Here is a 17,446-nt window from a genome sequence, read left to right as displayed (position 1 = left end):
GAAGGGACTGCAAAAAGGCTTGAAGACAAGGATATGGGTATCATTGGGGATCACTTTAGGTCTGCCCACCACATTTTAACTGATATTATTATAGTTTGTTTAGTTTTGATTCATATCCTTATTATTACCTTTCTTTGCTTACCTTGGTCTAAATTTCTTTAGTCTCTAAAGTTTCTTTAGGTGAAAGCTTAGACCATTGATCTGAGACCAGTTTTCTTTCCTAATGAAGGTATTTAGTATATAGACTGCTCTCTAGTCACTGTTACAGCAGCATACTACACATTCTTATCTTTCATGTTTTTATTTTTATTCATTTCATAATATATCCTGACTTCCCTTTTGATCTCTTCTTTGACACACTAGTTAATCAGAAGTGTGCTATTTCATTTCCAAATACTTGCATATTTTCTAGATACATTTCTTTATTGATTTCTAACTTAATCTCACTCTGGTCAGAAATATACTTTGTCTCAAATCCTTTTTAAACAGGCTTGTTTTATGATCAGAATAGTGTCCATAATGGTAAGTATTCCCCTCCTCCTTTTATAAATTTTGGCTTCATGCATTTGGAAGCTTTGTTTTAAGTGCATAATTATTTAGGATTGTTATGCTCTCTTGATGAATTGATCTCTTTGTCATTATGAAAAAATGTTCTTTTTCCTGCTAATGCTTTTTTCTAATTTGATATAGCCACTCAGCTATCTTTTAATTATAGCATTATCATGGTATAACTTTTATATAATATTGTACTTTTAACCAATTTATATATTTTACTTTAAGTGAATTTCTTGTAGACAGCATATCTTAGGTCCTGTCTGACAATCTATCATTTTTAATTAGGTATTTGAGCCATTTACATTTATTGTAATTATTAGTATCATTGTATTTAAATCTACCATGCCGTTCTTTGCTTTACATGTATCCCATATCTTCTTTACTCCCTTTTTTTATTTGTTATGGACTGAATGTGACACTCCCAATCCTCAATTCATCTGTTGCAACCTTAACCTACAGTGTGATGATATTTGGAGATGGGACTTCGGAAGATAGAGTTAGAAGAAGTCATGAAGAAGTGGCCTTCATGTTAGGATCGGCTTTACAAGAACAGGAAGAGAGAGTGATCTCTCTCTCTCTCTCTCTCTCTCTCTCTCTCTCTCTCTCTCTCTCCATGCATACACCAAGGAAAGGACATGCATCTGCTATACTTAAGATTTTTCTTTGTATTCCTCAAACACTTTTTCTATGTTCCTTTCCCTTTTGAGAACTCCAATAACAAATATATTCTATTTCTTGAAATTTTCCTACACCTCACTGATTCTCTGTATATATATTTTTTCAGTCTTTTTTCCTCATTGTGTGTTTCATTGTGGTTTTCTACTGCCATATCTTCAAATTCACTAATCTTTTCTTCTGTATTGTCCCATCTTCTGATAATCTCATTTCATGTATGTTTAAATATCATACAGTTATTTTTCATCTCTCTGTTTTATTTGGGCCTTTAAAAATCTCACCTATGATATTTAAGCATGTCCTCCTTAACATACTTTCATGCTTTCTTTTACTTTTATGAGCATATGGAAAATATATATAATATTGTTTTAATATCTTTGTGTGCTACTTCTTTAATCTGTGTCATTTCTGAATCTTTTTGTATTGATTGTCTTTTCTTCTAATTATGGGTGTATTTTTCTGCTTCTTTGCATGTATGAGTAAATTTGTATTGGATGCTTGAAATGAATATCACATTTTTTTATGCTGGATATTTTTATATTCTTTTAAATATATTTGATATTTTTTTCTGAACAGTAGTGTCTGGTAAGCTTTTCAAGGCTTACCTATAAGCTTTGTTATGGGAGGTTAGTCTTTAGTTTAGGGCTAATTTTTCACCACTAAGGTGAAATATAATTCTGAAAACTCTACTCAGTGTCCTATCCAGTATTACAGGATTGTTCCACTCTGGCTAATAAAAATTTATTACAAGCCCTGTGTTATCTCTTGGAACTGTTTCACCTGATCTATTCTTTCTCCAGATGTGGTGATATCTTCACATCCTTGTGCTGAGCAGAACACTGTAGAAGACTTAAGGAGGATACTTTAGAGACCTCAAAAGCCCTCTGTGCAGCTCTATCCTCCCTTGTACTCTCTGCTTTGAAAATCCCAGTCTTTTTGGCTTCAATGAATTCTTAAGTCCATCTCCTCAGTTCAGGGAGACTATTCAGATCTATTTGAGAACTCTCTTCTGGGAAACTATTGAGGCAGTAAGCTGAGACAATTATAAGGCTTGCCTCATTTTTTCACTTTCCATTAAGTATCATTGTCTTACACTGCCTCTTGTCCAATGTCTTAAAGCTGTTGTTTTATATATGTTGTCCATTTTGTCAGTTGTTTAGGGTGGCTGCATAAATGTGGTCTCTGTTCCATCATCATTATTGTAAGTGGAAGTGTGTAGGGATTTTCATTTTGCGCCTTGACCGCTATTGGCAGTCTGGTGAAATCTATGCACTGTTTTCAGAATACTGTTATTAAACTCATGTAACCAAAGCATAGGACAACAAAGTAAGTCAGTTATCCTGAAATACACTTACCAAAGTATTTTTTAAATAACTGTGTTACTATATGTTCTTCTTTATTAAATCATTTTAAAATTGTAGCAGCAGTCTACTAATTGCCACAATCTGAAGCAGTGTTAAGCATAAATAATATTTCCAGATATTTGTAATAACTGTGTTATGAAAATATTTATAATTTCTATTGGTGAAAAAATCACAACAATTGCTCATACTACTGAGAATTGGATCCTGCATTCATAATTGAAAGAATGTTAAAGTTCAGTTAGAGGTTAGTGAAAATAAAGATGTACTTTTCTTATCCAAGTTCATGGCTCCTGCATTGTTCATGAACACCATGGAGGTCTAGGGACCCTATGACAGGAAATACTGTTGTAGAGAAACCTCCCTGATTCTTTGATTTGGGGCATAAAGTCATGGTTCACAGACTTCTCTGCAGCCATATTGGTTTCTCAAGCTTGCTGCTAGTTCTCTATCTTCATTGCTATTGAGGTCCTAAAGAATAGTAGGATTAAATGGGATTATAGCTAAGGCATATGCCATTGTGTATAGCATCCAGAAGCGCACAGAAACCACCACAACATTAGCTACTTATCATCATCACCATCATCATTCCCACAGGGGGACCACTTTTGTGGGAAGGAGTGGGCTGAAGCTTATATAATATGAGGGTCCCTTTTAAAGAAAATTAAAATATTTTTCTTTTGCCAATTTTATGAAAATACATGACTATATGAACCCATTACTAAGGTATCTTTTAGGACCTTGTAGCCCCCTGGGCAAATAAAGATTCCTGACACTAAAGCTTCATTAACCTCATGGTAAATTTGCTTCTGATTGACATTCTCTTCTTCCTTGTCTTCATGATTCTTATCAGTTAGTTGTAAGGCCAGAGAAGTCTCTTTGTCCTTATTAAGGTGGGGGTAATGGTGTGGGGAAATGTGGAGGGGTGATGAATATAGGAGAAAACCACTAACAGAGTCCCGCCCTCAATCTTTTGAGCCCTATCCTGAATGTTTGGCTCCTGGGGGATTTATTTTCCATGTTCCCAGTAGTAGATATATTAGAGTGGACCAATGGCAGAGAACACAGAGAACATAGGCCCCTGTCCATGGTACTTCTTAGTCTATTGCCATCACCTAGCAAAGAAGTAGCACATAGTGGTTGCTCCATGCAAATGCATCAAAACAATGATGCATGTAGTTTTGTTTTCTAAGAACCTTTTGAAAATATAAAAATGAAGTAAAAAAGGAGGAAAATACTGAATCTATATATTGCTACAGAATTTTAAATTTTAACTGTTGAATCAAATATTTTCTGATGTTGGATTGTAGGGAAGAGGGGGATATTGGGGTGCACAGGATCTGTTTAGTTGTTCTTTAGGGCTTTCCAGCTGCCCTACCAACTGCTGTAATCCTTCCTCCAATTATGCCCTCCTATCCCATTCCTAGAGTGTTATTCCTATTAATCTCCAGTTCTGAAGTATTTGCGGATAATTATAAAGACAATAATAATAATAAAAATAACAACAACTTATATTTATTGAGTGCTTATTAAATGTTAGGCTTTGGGCTGTTTTCTAACTATATCATCTTAATTAATACCATTTCACAATTAATTCCACAATACAAGTATTTTCACCATCCCCATTTCACAGGTTGGGAAATTAATGTTCACAAGATCCAGATAACATGATCAGTGTCAAATAGTTAATGAGTAATGGAGACAAGATTCGAACTTGGGCATTCTGACTCCAGAACTTGGGCTCAAAACCACTTGGTTCACCATATCACCTTATTGTAGTGGCAGTAAAATTCAAGAGTGATTCATTGAGAGAGCAACTGCATTTTAAAAAGGGTCACTCAGCAATCAAATAAATCTGAATAAAAGGTTGGCATATGAGATGGTTGGGGTTAAATAAAATTATATAACTGTCAGCATATCCTGTGTATAAATAATAGAATAAGAAGCTCTGTGTGTGTGTGTGTGTGTGTGTGTGTGTGTGTGTGTGTGTGTGCCTGTCTATCTGCCTGCACACATGCACAGATGCATATAGGAATGGTAAGCTTCCCCACTGAATGCATCCTCAAAGCCCCAACTCAAGAGAGCTCATTGCATTCTTGCTGGGTAGTATTCACACCACAACAGGCAGTTTCCACAGACAGTGATCTATCTCTTGCCCCAGAAATTTGTTTAGTAAAAGGTGTTTAATACACATTTGTGGAATGAAGAAATTGTATTTTGGTACCAGGAAAAAAAAAACAAACAGGCAACATCAAAAAAATTACAAAATTATCATAGAAATTAAGTTAGATTCAGGATAAAAGTAAGGATCACTAATGGGCAAGAACTGAGTTACTGAAACTGGACAGTAAGTTCTTAAAGTATATCATAAAACTCTACGAAGGTAGAGATTCATAGCTTTTGATTCATATTTGAATCTTACCAGCACAGATCCTAATATATATCCATGAGGCTCTCCATAAATGCTCAGTGCTTACCTGAGAAAACTATATTGTTTCAAACTATATGTTCTCTACTGATTGCACCATAGGCCTTGCATTACTTAGAACACTAGTTGGGTAGCAGCATGCTTTTGCTCATTTGTTCTGTTATCCTATGAAGCAGTAGTTGCCACAATAGCTCAGATGTCAGATACTTATGGCCAAAGACATCATCAATAGGGAATAAGCTTTATAAAGAGCATGGCTCTTTGGGCCTCATCTGAGGAGGACTCCCATTTCCAACAGGTGTCTGTTTGGGATCACTGTACCTTGCAGCTTCATCTGTAATGGCTTTCAGCTTACGAATAGTATGTCAGAGATTCTGGTCACAGGATGGGACTTGCATGGGCTCTTGATCCCCCTCCTATGCCATCATTTTGAAAAGAGTTGTTCGAAGTGGTTCCTGTGATAAAGCAAGATGTTTTGAAATAGATCAAACCAGTGACATTTGATTCTGCCTCTTTGTGAAGCAGGGCTATTTGTTTTAGTTCATGGAATAAAACTGAAAACTTACAGACGTGCTATTACTACTTATAATTAGACTCTTTTCTGAACACGAAATATAGATAGACCTTAAGTACCATTCCCTGCTCTTGCCTCTCAGTAGAATACAAAGCTTTTGCACATATAATGTACTCAGACATTTTAATAGCTGATTTGTACCCTTCAGGCCGCTGTTGTCATAACCTCTACTGACTCACTGAGGATTATTATGTGGGGCTTAGCATTGTTGATTTACTTTTTTCATATCTGTTCCTAAATTGATAGAAATTGTCACTTCCGTTCAAAGCACATTTGTTGAAATGGTGCTTTTTTACTAAAGGGCACTTAAGTCACTTTTATTTAAAGTAAGTTAATTAAATTTATCTTCCTCATTTGCTTCTACATGACCTTTTGGGAACTCTGAAATTAAATTTTCCCCTAATATTTCACTTTCCAATTTAGCAAACATTGACATTGTTTTAGATTCTGAACAAAGTTGAAAAAGCACAGATTCCTTTCAAAAATCACTTCAATTTTGAAACAAGAAATAATAATAATTTGGGGAATTTATCTGCAGTATGAGTTTTTCTTTTTCTTTTAAATGAATTACAGGAAGAGGGTAATGAACATAAAAAATAATGAGATCATAAAATATCAAGTAAACAAAAACACACATAGTGATTTTAACTGTAAATATACTCATTTAAAAATGTAAGAGCATTTATACTACCACTTAATAAATATTATTATTTGATGTTGATAAACATAAAAATTAATGAAGAGAACTTGTAATATTTGTTCTCAAGTAGGAAAAATTAAAATTTCTAGTAATAGTAATAACACTAAGTAAAGATACCCAAAATATGCCAAAATAAAGAAATAAATCAAATGGAATTTGCTATTTATAACTTCAATACTTTTTCATGCTTGATCACATAATCATGTAATAAAAGCATTCTAGGAGCTTTAAGAAATATTTTTAAAATAAAAAAATGCCTTCTCTGTTGAAGTTCAATGTCAGTATTTTAAAATGTCAGTAATTTTTAAATGAAAGAAGAAAGATTTTAATTATTAATTAATTGCATACTATACAAACACAAACTGCATTCGGCTTTATAATTGGTGGAGGTATCTCCATATACACCTCCTGAAGAGGTAGGTAAGACAAGTATTTCTTATACTTCCATTAAAAGATAAAAAGTGGAGCTCCGAGAAGAAAGTAACTTGCCAAATCACACAGATGCTGAGTCAAAACTGAAGTCTGCACACAAGTAATTTGACTCTGCATCTACTTTTTGGTTAATCAAGAAACACACCCTTCCTCAATTCCTGCATAAGCAATGAAGACAATTCTCTAGGTGATTTAGTAACATTGAAGGGCTCCCTTCCTGAAGCTGCCTCAGCACTGCCATTATAGACGGGTATTTCTTTAATGTGGTGCTTGCTGGTACAGAGAATTCAGAGTGAGAAGAGCAAGCCACGGGACCAGGCCTTAAGGAACTGAGATGCTGGTGGGGAGGGGAGCCCGGAAAGGAAGCAGTGAGAGAAGGTCTATGTATGCACAGAACAAGGGCGCTGATTCTCGGCACCAGCGGCCTTCACTAAAAGGAGTGGTCAGCTGGAAAACTGGGGTTAACAACAAACAATTCTATATTTGGTTTCTGTCTTAAGTCAACTATATTAAGGTCCAATTTACATACAATAAAATGTATCCACTTTCAGTGTACTATTCAAGTCCCCCACAGTCAAGTCCAAGAGCATTTCCATCACCCCCAAAAGTTGCCTCCAGCTTTTTGGCAGTTGCTCCCCCTCCCACCCTTGGCCTCATATAACCAATGATCTAACAGGATTTTTAAAATTTGGAAACTGAAGAAGGCAACAGTGAGAACAAAGGGAGGACTTAAATCAGATGAGTTTCCCAACTGTTAGAATTCCAGGTTACAAGTCTAAAAAAATGTACAGGCAAGGAAGGAAAAGTGAGTTAGGTTTGTTGGGGAAGGGCCATGCTCTCCCATGTAATCCTATTCCTTTCCAACAGTCATTTACTGATTTCTCACTCTGTCTCATTACAACCCCAGGCCCATCCATTGCTTATATTTACAGGAGGAAGATGACAGCTTGCAGAGCTCTGTTGTTTGGGGAAGCTGGGACCCAGGCCACACTGGTAACTCCATCCACTGTCGTAGCTGTCTGTGAATCCCAGTCAAGTTTCTACTCAAGTAGTTCTTAATTTCCAGGCATCACAGACATCTTTGAGGAAGCTTTTGATGCTCTTTTTAGCAACACTCACCTCAGCCCACAATTTACATTCAATTTTAGGTGGCCCACAGGGCCCTCAAAACCCATTCCTGATTTCGGAGGAGTGTGTTTGGTATTCAGTAAAATCTTCCATAATCTTGCACTTTTTCAGCATATTCCTGCTTTGGGCAGGCAGACCAGGGAGAAATATTTCCTGTGCAAAAGGTATCAGGAAAGTCTCTGTATCACCACTTTTAAGTCTTACATTAGCACTTTTTCTGCAAAGCATCATTTTTTTTGTGGCTTTTATAACACCTTATCTTTCCTTATATTGGAGGTGAAATATTCCTACCACTTTCCACAAAGAAATAGGTTCTGAAGAAAGGGCTGAGGTTGGGGAATGTGTGGCTTGTTGAGAAGCAATGTAACAAAGGGTAGAGACAATAAAAAACATTCCATGGTTCCTCTTAGTCCTATTTCCCTCCATTAACTATGGGTACAATGCTGTGAAACTCCCAAACTTCTCTGGCTATCCCCTATGTGCTCATTTCTCAAATGAGAAGGGAATAGATTGAATGATGCCTTTGAGCTCAATATTGCAGGATTCCATACCACCTCCTTTAAGTCAAAATACCCTTTCTCTTTTATAATTGCAATAAAATACACTGGACATTGTAGGTCACCTTATAAAACATATGTAAAACATCCAGACATTTGAAAAGCCGGTAAAACTGGTAAGTGATCTGGAATGTAAATGGCCATGAGGAGCCAGTTTCTGAGGAGAAAGACCACCTCCTTTAAGTCATTCTCTCACAGATGACCTCTTCCACGGGGGCTCACAAGAAAACTATGCTCTGCTTTAGGGGCCAACTGACTGTATACCCACTCAGGTGGCACTGACAAGCATGTAATGGCTGTGACCAGAATACGGGGGGCTGGGAGGGAAGATATGCCAAGGAACATTATCATCTTAAACATTGTAGATAACTAATAAATTCATATGTCTGAATGAATGCAAGAAAAGAGGGAAATTCTGCTACATTCTCTGGGCCCAGAAAGGAGAATAGTGAACCAATAAATTATATATTTTGGATTATTTTTAACTGGGGTTATCTGATTTATTAAACGTGCATTTAAAGGTAAGCCTGCCTTTGGGAGGTTCTTTGCTTGTGCAATGAGTATTGAGTTTTTTCTATTTGTTTCACTTCTAATCCTATTTTTAAAAGACAATTAAAATGGTGCCAAACAGTCCCTATGCACAAGCAGTCAACCACTTCACAGAACAACTTTGTTTGGCTTCACAGTTGTGGTGACTGTGATGTGTCCCTGGAAGTTTCCCTAATTCTTTGTAACATTTAAAAATAAGTACTCTGAGACAGCTAAACACATAACTTGTCATCTAAATATGCATTTAGAGACTTCTAATACATATTACAAATATGTATTTAGGGATTTTCTTACAAGGAATAAAGAGCTTTATAATAACTCCTTTGGAGGAATTGTGCTCTATTGTATTATATGTGTTCAATCTCTTAAAAAATTCATGATATTTTCCTGATAGACCAGGATGTCAGATAAGAGATGGTAATGAGACACCATTGTTGAGGCATGGAGAATCTCAAATTCCACATATGATGCGAAGCCCCATTCTTTACAAAGACAAGGTATGTGGAGAGAAGCTTAAGATACTTTTTCTTATAAATAATGCAATAGACTCACATGTCAGTCCATAAATGGGCAAACACAATCCACATGAACTGGGTCATCTAGGTCCAAGGCAATCTGTGAGAGGAAGCCTTCCCACAATTCTAGGTGGAACAGGGAACCCACCTTTACATGCAGATGGCTGAATGCAGCAAGTTCCTGTATAGGATCCTAAAACTTCTTCCCCAGTCATATCCTTTTGACTTGGCACATATACCTTACTATTGTCTAGTGCAACATAACCAGCAATTTTGATTATGTATTCCATTAGTAAAATGTTTTTGTAATTATATCTCCAGTAAAGGCATACCTCATATTATTGTGCTCTGCAAATATTGATTGCATTTTTTACAAAGTAAAGGCTGTGGCAACCCTGTGTTGAGCAAATGTATTGGTACCATTTTTCCAACAGCATTTGCTAACTGCATGTCTCTGAATCACTTTTTGGTAATTCTCACAGTATTTCAAACTTCATTATTATTTTATTTATATGTTATATTATTGTATTTATATATGTTATGTGATCTGTAATCAGTGATTATGATTCACTGAAAGTTCAGATGATAGCATTTTGAGCAGTAAAGTCTTTTTTAATTAAAGTATGCACATTTTTTTTAGTCATAATGCTCTTTTCACACTTAATAGACCACAGGGTAAAAATAACTTCTGTATGAACTGGGGAACCAAAAAATTCATTTGACTCACTTTATTGTTTTTTGTTTATTGTTTTCTGCTTTATTAAGGTGGTCTAGAATTAAACATGTGATATCTTTGAGTCATGCCTATATATGTATATTCATCAACTTGTAAGCTATATATATATATATATATATAATACTAATAAAGCTTAATTTATGTTTTATTTTTAAATAAAAATGAGTACAAGTGCTAAGATTTTTCTCCACACCTCAATAAATCACTAGGTTCCTGGTTTTGAAGAAGTCAGCCCAGATCAGGAAGCCTGCTCACTTACTATATCCTGTCTAGGACATTTGTTGCTTCCTAATAGTCTCTTCAAAACATGCAGAGAAAGGAAGTCAAAGCCTAGAACCATAGCAGCACATGTCAACAATTCTCTTTGACCACAGAGAAGTTAAGTAGGGCAGAGGGTAGGTTTTCAAATCTATTTGCTTGAATGAGATTCTGGGCGGACAAAGCACCATGACCCCAGGAAGACAGGGCCAGATTGTTAGCCTGAAGACATGGGCCAGGCACCCTTTCTTCAGGCACTGGAAGGCGCTATCTTGGAACAAAGGGGAAAATGCCAGTTCTCTCACTGGAGGCAGGTGTTAACCCCAGTGGCTTCTATAGGCAGAACAGGTCCCTCCACAGTGAGCATCCTCCTGTGAAAAGGGCAAAACTCTACAGTGAAGCTCTTTCTTCAGCCCTATTTGTTTATTTCCAGAAGCTTTTCCCCTCTCTTCTTACCTTACTAAGTCCCCATGGCCCTCATTTCTTTCTCCTCACAAAAATGAGGCCATACTACCGGGAAAAGATTGTGATAAACAGATCTCTGTCTTTCCCTTTATTTGACTTATGTTATTGAGCTCCAACAAAGTGCCCAGATGAGAAACAAGTGATTTATCATGCATTACTCCTCTGAGGGCTATCTGCTTAAAGAGTGTGCGCATTGTTAATGGTTCAGGGTCAGAAAGCAGGCCTCCCATGCAGTCCAGAGGCCATGCCACAGACCACTGAAGCCTCCCAGAACAGCCTCCACCCTCAGCCTGGCCGAACATCTGAGTTCAGATCATACTGAGATTATATTTCTGGAGAAGAGCCAGCTCTTCTCCATTTAGTTGTCACCTAGACATGAATAAAGATCATGGCCAGGACTCATGACACTGGAATTAATGCCTCGGTTGGAGATTTATAGTGCAGAATGATAGAAAAGTAGCAAGGTGAGTGCAGAACAGAACAAAACAACCTCAGAAAGTAGCCTGCACAAAGCTGATGTTAGCACATCTCTGGAAAGAGTAGCTGCTATGGCCCTCAAAAGCACAATGTATTGGGTGGACTTATTGGTTTCTTTGAGAATTTCTTTAGTTTTACTCCCACATTGAAAGGACAATATTGGGCATATTTTTTTGGAGAAGGAAATGGTCCACTTAGCCTGGAAAGGGTGGATGTGGCATCTGCCTACGTGGACATTGGCTTTAAGATTCAAATAAGTTGTCAAGTCATGAATTCACCAAACATTCCTTAAAGGTTTCTCTGGACCATGAACAGTACTGGATGCCCAATGCAAATAAGGCATAGGCTCTGTATACATGAAGCCTGTAGTAATTTAGGGGCAGTAGAAGTTTAAATTCATAGTAATGGGAAGAGAAGTGTGACAACAGATGCATGCTATGTCCAGAAATGGCAAATAGGAAGAAGAGATCAATTGTGCTGGATGGGAAGCCTTCTAAAGGAACTGCTGACAGAACTGAGGGGTTCTTGAAGGATGAATGGCAGCACATGCAAGTTGAAGGAGGTAGGATATTCCACAAGGAAACAACGTGTCAGAGAGTGTGGCCTACGTGGAGAACTCTGTGTAGTCCAGCATAGTTACAGCATGGGCTGTCTGTGGGGATATGGCTGGAGAAAAAGGCCAGGAGTAGAGGCAAGGAAAGGATGATGGAAGGCTTGTGTACCATGCTGAGATTTCTGGAATTTATCATGTGTGTAAGTGGGAGTTATTGAAGTTTTTAAGAAGGGAAATGTATTTTAGAATGGATGGGGTGTGTTGAACTCCTTATTGCTTTGCTGAGTGTTGCAAAACAGGAGTTACTAAATTCATACAGCACACAGGACATATGATAGTCCCACTTGCATGCTTCCATGAAACACTGTTATAAGCAAGGCAGGCAATTTGATGTTTAATTTCTAGCACACTAGCTGTAACTTCATTGCTTTGCTTCTTTTTGAAGGAAGCTCATTAGATTTCAGGCCAAGGAGGGTGAATTTATTCTAAATATATTAGTTAAGAAAAACAAACCATTTGTGAAGTTCACTACTGAATTACTATGAATGAGTAAACACCTAATCTAAACCAAATTGTGGCCTGCCAGTGGGTTATGACAATGAGTGACCACCACTGTTTTAAACACATATTTAATTACATTAGTAGTTCCTATCTTAGAGAGTCTAAGCACTCATTTTGTTAATTGAAGAACTGTAGTTTATGCATAATTTATATAGTATATACATACAACTTAGCAACGCGATTACAGATTATAAGAACATGCACACTAACACAAATATACTCCTGGGCCCACAAAGAAAAAAGCATCCCCTGTGCACCCCCAGTGGTGCAGGCTGGCATCCCACAGTGGCTCCCTCACAGTGGAAATGACAGAGTCACCCTCCTCTCCTAGAAATGACTAGTGCCTCCCTGTTCTACTTAGCAGGGGTCAGAGGGATTGCCTGTCAGTGAGAAGTAGACCAACAAGACTGATCACCTAGGGGCAGGTGGAGAATATGAAGAGCAGAAGGTAGATGAGGAATGAAGGAAATTTCCATGTAGGAAAGAAAACAGTTGTACATAGCTGTTTATTTCCTCCTGTATAAGGATTACCTAGTTTTTGTTTTCCTTGTGGGGAGAGAAAAGGGAAGTGATCACTGTGCATTCTTTTAGAGTCAAAGTACTTTTATGTTTACCTCCCTGTCCCCCAAGTGCTGTGATGTAAGTTATGTCAGAAGTGAGCCATCTCACTCTTTGAATATAGCTTTTTGAAGCTAGTGTTATTTGTCATATGTATGGAGCTTGAATGAGGAATATGAACATATGCTAAGGGGAAGGGGGACATGTCTTGATTTCTAAAATGCCATCTGTTTATTTTTTAAGTTGAAAATTTGAACCAGTGTAGTAAAACTGAAAATTGAAGAAAAAAAAAACCCTCTTACTAAACTGGAAACAATTTAAACATCTTACCAAAGGGAAATGGCTCAGTAACAGGTAACATATAGAAAACAGAAATATTATGCAGAAATATTACTCTGAGTAACTAGAGTACTGCGTCAAATCAACAAGTGTAGAATACAAACTGATATACACCGTCATTACCAATATGTGAATTGGATGCGGTATGGTTAAGCCCTGAGCAGGGAGGGACCTGTTAATGGATCCCTGCGGTGGAAACACAAGAGAGTTTTACTTACTTTCTCTTTTTCTTATTTTCCACAAGTTTTCTTTAATGACAGTATCATAACATAATGATAGCATCATAACAATAACATAACATAAAAATTCAAGTATTTAAAATATCTGAGATGCAAATAGAAATTTTGTCTGATGGGTAGTAATTTTGTACTTATTCCCAACAAATAACCTAGTTCAGCTCATTCTGGAGGCAACTGAGCTTTGTCCCCACTATCTGTGTGATCACATGTACCTCTTATAATCACTCAAAGGACTGAGGATAGAGAGGTAGGCTTCTCTCCTTGAAAGCTGATCCTGGCAGCATGGGAGTTATTTTAGGTTAAGGAAATCAGGTGACCTAACATTCTCAGCTATCTTCACTCACAGGCACTTTACTGATGGCTTACAGATCCCATCTCCGTTGACAAGCCATCCTTACCATTCTAGCTCACAGGAACTTTCCCATTTTTGAACTTCCACAGCCTGTCAATATGACTTACTTGTGGGTCAAAATCAACTTTAGATTGTTAGTAACTGTGTGTTATGTGTGGTGATCATAAACTCTATGAGCCTTTTTCCTTCTCTGGATTGTGCCTGCAGCATCCTGCATGCAGTAAACAGGTATGGGGGAAGGTCCAAGATGCAGTCACTGGAAAGCAAGACAACAGCATTCTCAGCCACATTCTAGCCAGGCGCAGTCACACCCAGAACAAGGGTGCAGCTGGCTCTACAAGGTGTGTCTGATTGGGATTCTGACCGCATCTCAAAGACTCTGTGACTGTCTTGATCATTCATGTGATTTTCATCCGTATTTAGTTTCTTTGCACTCACTTTGGTCTAGAAATGGTGGGCTATTAGTAAAAGGTAATGTTCTTAGATGTCCAGAGAAGACAAATTTTGGTGGTAGATGGTCATAACCAATTAATGTTCTAAAGCTATGTGATGTGTGGGTGTACCCCTTTACCTTCAAAAAACTGACTGACTTCTGATGTTGCTGGTGTCTGGTGATTATATCTTGAAGGAAAACCCTTTTTGAAAGTGTTCTCTAAGGGTTTGTGTTGATATTTTGGCAAATGTGTTCTAGTTTTTTATTGCTATATTACAAAATCACCCAAAAGTTGGAGGCTTAAAAGAGTAACAATTATCTTGTCTCCCATGGACTTGGGAAGGGCTTAGCTGGGTGGTTCCATCTGGGTCTCTTGTGAGGCTGCAGTCAGATGGTGACTGGAGCTAACACAGCAGGTACTAGAGGCTAGCAGCTGGTCTGACACCTCTCTGTTCATGTGGTCTCAGGACCTCTCCATGCGATCACTCCACATAGGCTAGTTTGGGCTTCCTGATAGCAACGTGGCTTTAGACCATTGAGACTGTTTGAATGATAGCTAAAGAAGAGTTACTTCCAATGAGCAGAGTGGAAGCTGCACTGCCTCTTACAATCTAGCCTCAAAAATCATTTTAACTGTTCTCTATTGGCCAACACAGTCCTAACAGCTTGCCAAGTTTCAAAGGGAAGGGACACAACACAGACTCCATGTTTCAATGGGAGGAACGCTGGGATGGGAGATACTGTTGTAACCATCTTTGAAAATATCACTTGCCACAAGGTGACATATCTATCAGTGAATTCCATGTTATTAGTAATCATTTTAATGTGCTGAACTGGAATATTTTCTACCATAACCAGCAGAAGAAAGCTAATTTTTTTAAATCAGTGCACTTCTCTGTAATAATCGAAACTACTCCTGGTTAGAGTAGGATTAGCCTGCCTGTTTTGCTTCTGGAGAATGCTACTTGGTATACACACCTAAAGGTTAAAGGAAAGGACAATAAATAATAACTTTAGTCCACTTGGCATTCCTAGAGATTTACAGATTTTAGGGTTCTGCTGTGTAACAGTGAGGTTTTTCCTATTTCACAGCAAACCTTTTTTTATACAAAGAATCAGACTCTCATGTTGCAGTGAAGGATCAAAGCGAATGTACTTTCAGTCCTGGCATTTCCAATCTAGGTAATAACAATAATGCAGACTTGTATAGTACTTTCCACCCTGGAAGGTAGTGATTAACCCAGTCAATGTCCACTTGTAATACATAAAACTTTGCACTTTTGGAAGGACTTCCACAGATGTTTCTTTATTACGCAGCTATCTAAAACAGGTATTACTCTCATTTGAATGAGAAAAGAGAGAGGTGCAAGGAGATCAGATAACACAGGTCATATGGCTAGCTGGCAGTGGAGCTGCCATGAGAACTCAGGACCTCCAACTGTAGGCTAGGGCTCCTTCCTGCTCAGCTTTGTCGAGCAGAATGGGTGTAAATTTTCCTGTGGCTATAGAGACATAGAGAAGGTAGCTGAGCCTCCCTCTGCACATCATAGAGGGTGTGGGTGCTAGCGCACTCCCTTCATAGGAAAAGGAGACAAAGGGAAGGTCCTGGGGTTCTGAGTGTCTCAGACTGTGAAGTAGGTCACCAACCTTGGGAGCACTGGCAATTCTCAGATTTTGATGTGTACTCTATAAAGACTATTATTAATGGATTCTAACCAAACATTAATGGAAATATCATCAATGTATTGTGAATAGAGGTTTGCTAGTCATTCAGAATCTCCTTCCAAGATATTTGCCCCAATTATACTGAATGAAACAGGATAAATTTTAGCTGCCTTTATAAGGCTGGAAATTGTATACAATGAAGGGTCTGTGGTAAACTTGCTGGAAAGTGTTCAAAATTCGTGAGTTAAAAATGGGCTAATTATCTCATTTAGTTATACTAATATAAATAGTAAACGAAGGAATCTGGAGCTGCAGGTGATCTCAGTGTAGCGACGTGGCATTTGCCCTCCTGTATGCTGTCCCTCCTGACTGAAGGAACCATATGGAAATCAGCCTCAGACAGGCTACGAATGCTTTCTCTGCTTTATTCCTTGGATTGAAAGGCTTCATGTTAACAGATATTCATAACATATCATGGTTTAGAACATACTGAAATTAACCTTATTAAAAAAATAAAATGTATTGGCTATAATTCCCGGGAACATTTCAGTACATGGCATCTTCTAAGGCCAGGCTTTTTCCAGCCAATTGGGATCTGCTGTTGCCAAAGATCGTGTAATGTCTGTAGTTGAAAAGGCAGCTATGTACGTTGAAACTCCTGCCCATAAACATTTAAAAGACAAATGGTTTTTCAAGCTATTTTATAAATGACATTGTGTCTACATTCCTTTACAGTAATAAACATATCATTCTTCTTGCTTGCTGTCTCATGAGAGCATTCCATTTTATCTTTACATTGGTCATTTCTCACTACACTTTATTCCCATCTTTCCTACTTGTATTACAATTTTTTACTTCTGACATTTGTCCATTTTGGTTTCTTTCATGTTAGGTTTTCTTTCAAATAAAAAATAAAATAATTATTTTCGACATTATTTTCTCTGTATTTCCCTTGTTTGTTTAACTTGTCTTTCATTTTCCAGATGATGTTTTTTCCCCATTAAATGTCAACTAGAAGGTGAAGAACATATTTTGGGATTCATGATGATTGCGCAGGAAATAGAGACATTTTTTGTGAAGGGCATGTGACTTAGATGACATAGCCCTTATATACATTAGGAAGACCAAAAGAGACTCATAAGGAAATATAAAATAGTATCATGCAAAGTGAGCATCTAAAAGCTAATAGGACACTATTTATGATTAACCTCACAGGGCTGCCATGAAAACATAAGCGTCAAGCAGAGTATGTCAGAGGTATGGTGGTATTTCAAAGGCAAAAAGAATCATCGAGTTACATATAAAGTGATGACAAATAGATGAGCTTGGTTGTAGT

At 37.5% G+C, this 17,446-nt stretch overlaps 1 protein-coding gene across 2 annotated transcripts in view; it reads right to left on the bottom strand.

The window, feature by feature from the left end:
* The window catches only part of SEMA6D (semaphorin 6D), a 624,450-nt gene that overhangs the window by 361,261 nt on the left and 245,743 nt on the right, over window positions 1-17,446 (bottom strand). Inside the window, exon 2 of one of the 2 annotated variants that reach the window (XM_073211759.1) lies at window positions 5,341-5,474. The exons of the other annotated variant lie outside the window; for it this stretch is intronic. The gene's annotated coding sequence lies outside the window, so the exon portion shown is untranslated. The remainder of the gene's footprint in view (window positions 1-5,340; window positions 5,475-17,446) is intronic. 2 annotated transcript variants of the gene reach the window in all.

This window comes from Manis javanica, chromosome 8 (genome assembly GCF_040802235.1).
Source record: "Manis javanica isolate MJ-LG chromosome 8, MJ_LKY, whole genome shotgun sequence".
In the NCBI taxonomy this organism is placed as follows: domain Eukaryota; kingdom Metazoa; phylum Chordata; class Mammalia; order Pholidota; family Manidae; genus Manis; species Manis javanica.
Note: the sequence above shows the minus strand (reverse complement) of the source record. Positions and strands in the feature narration are given on the sequence as shown.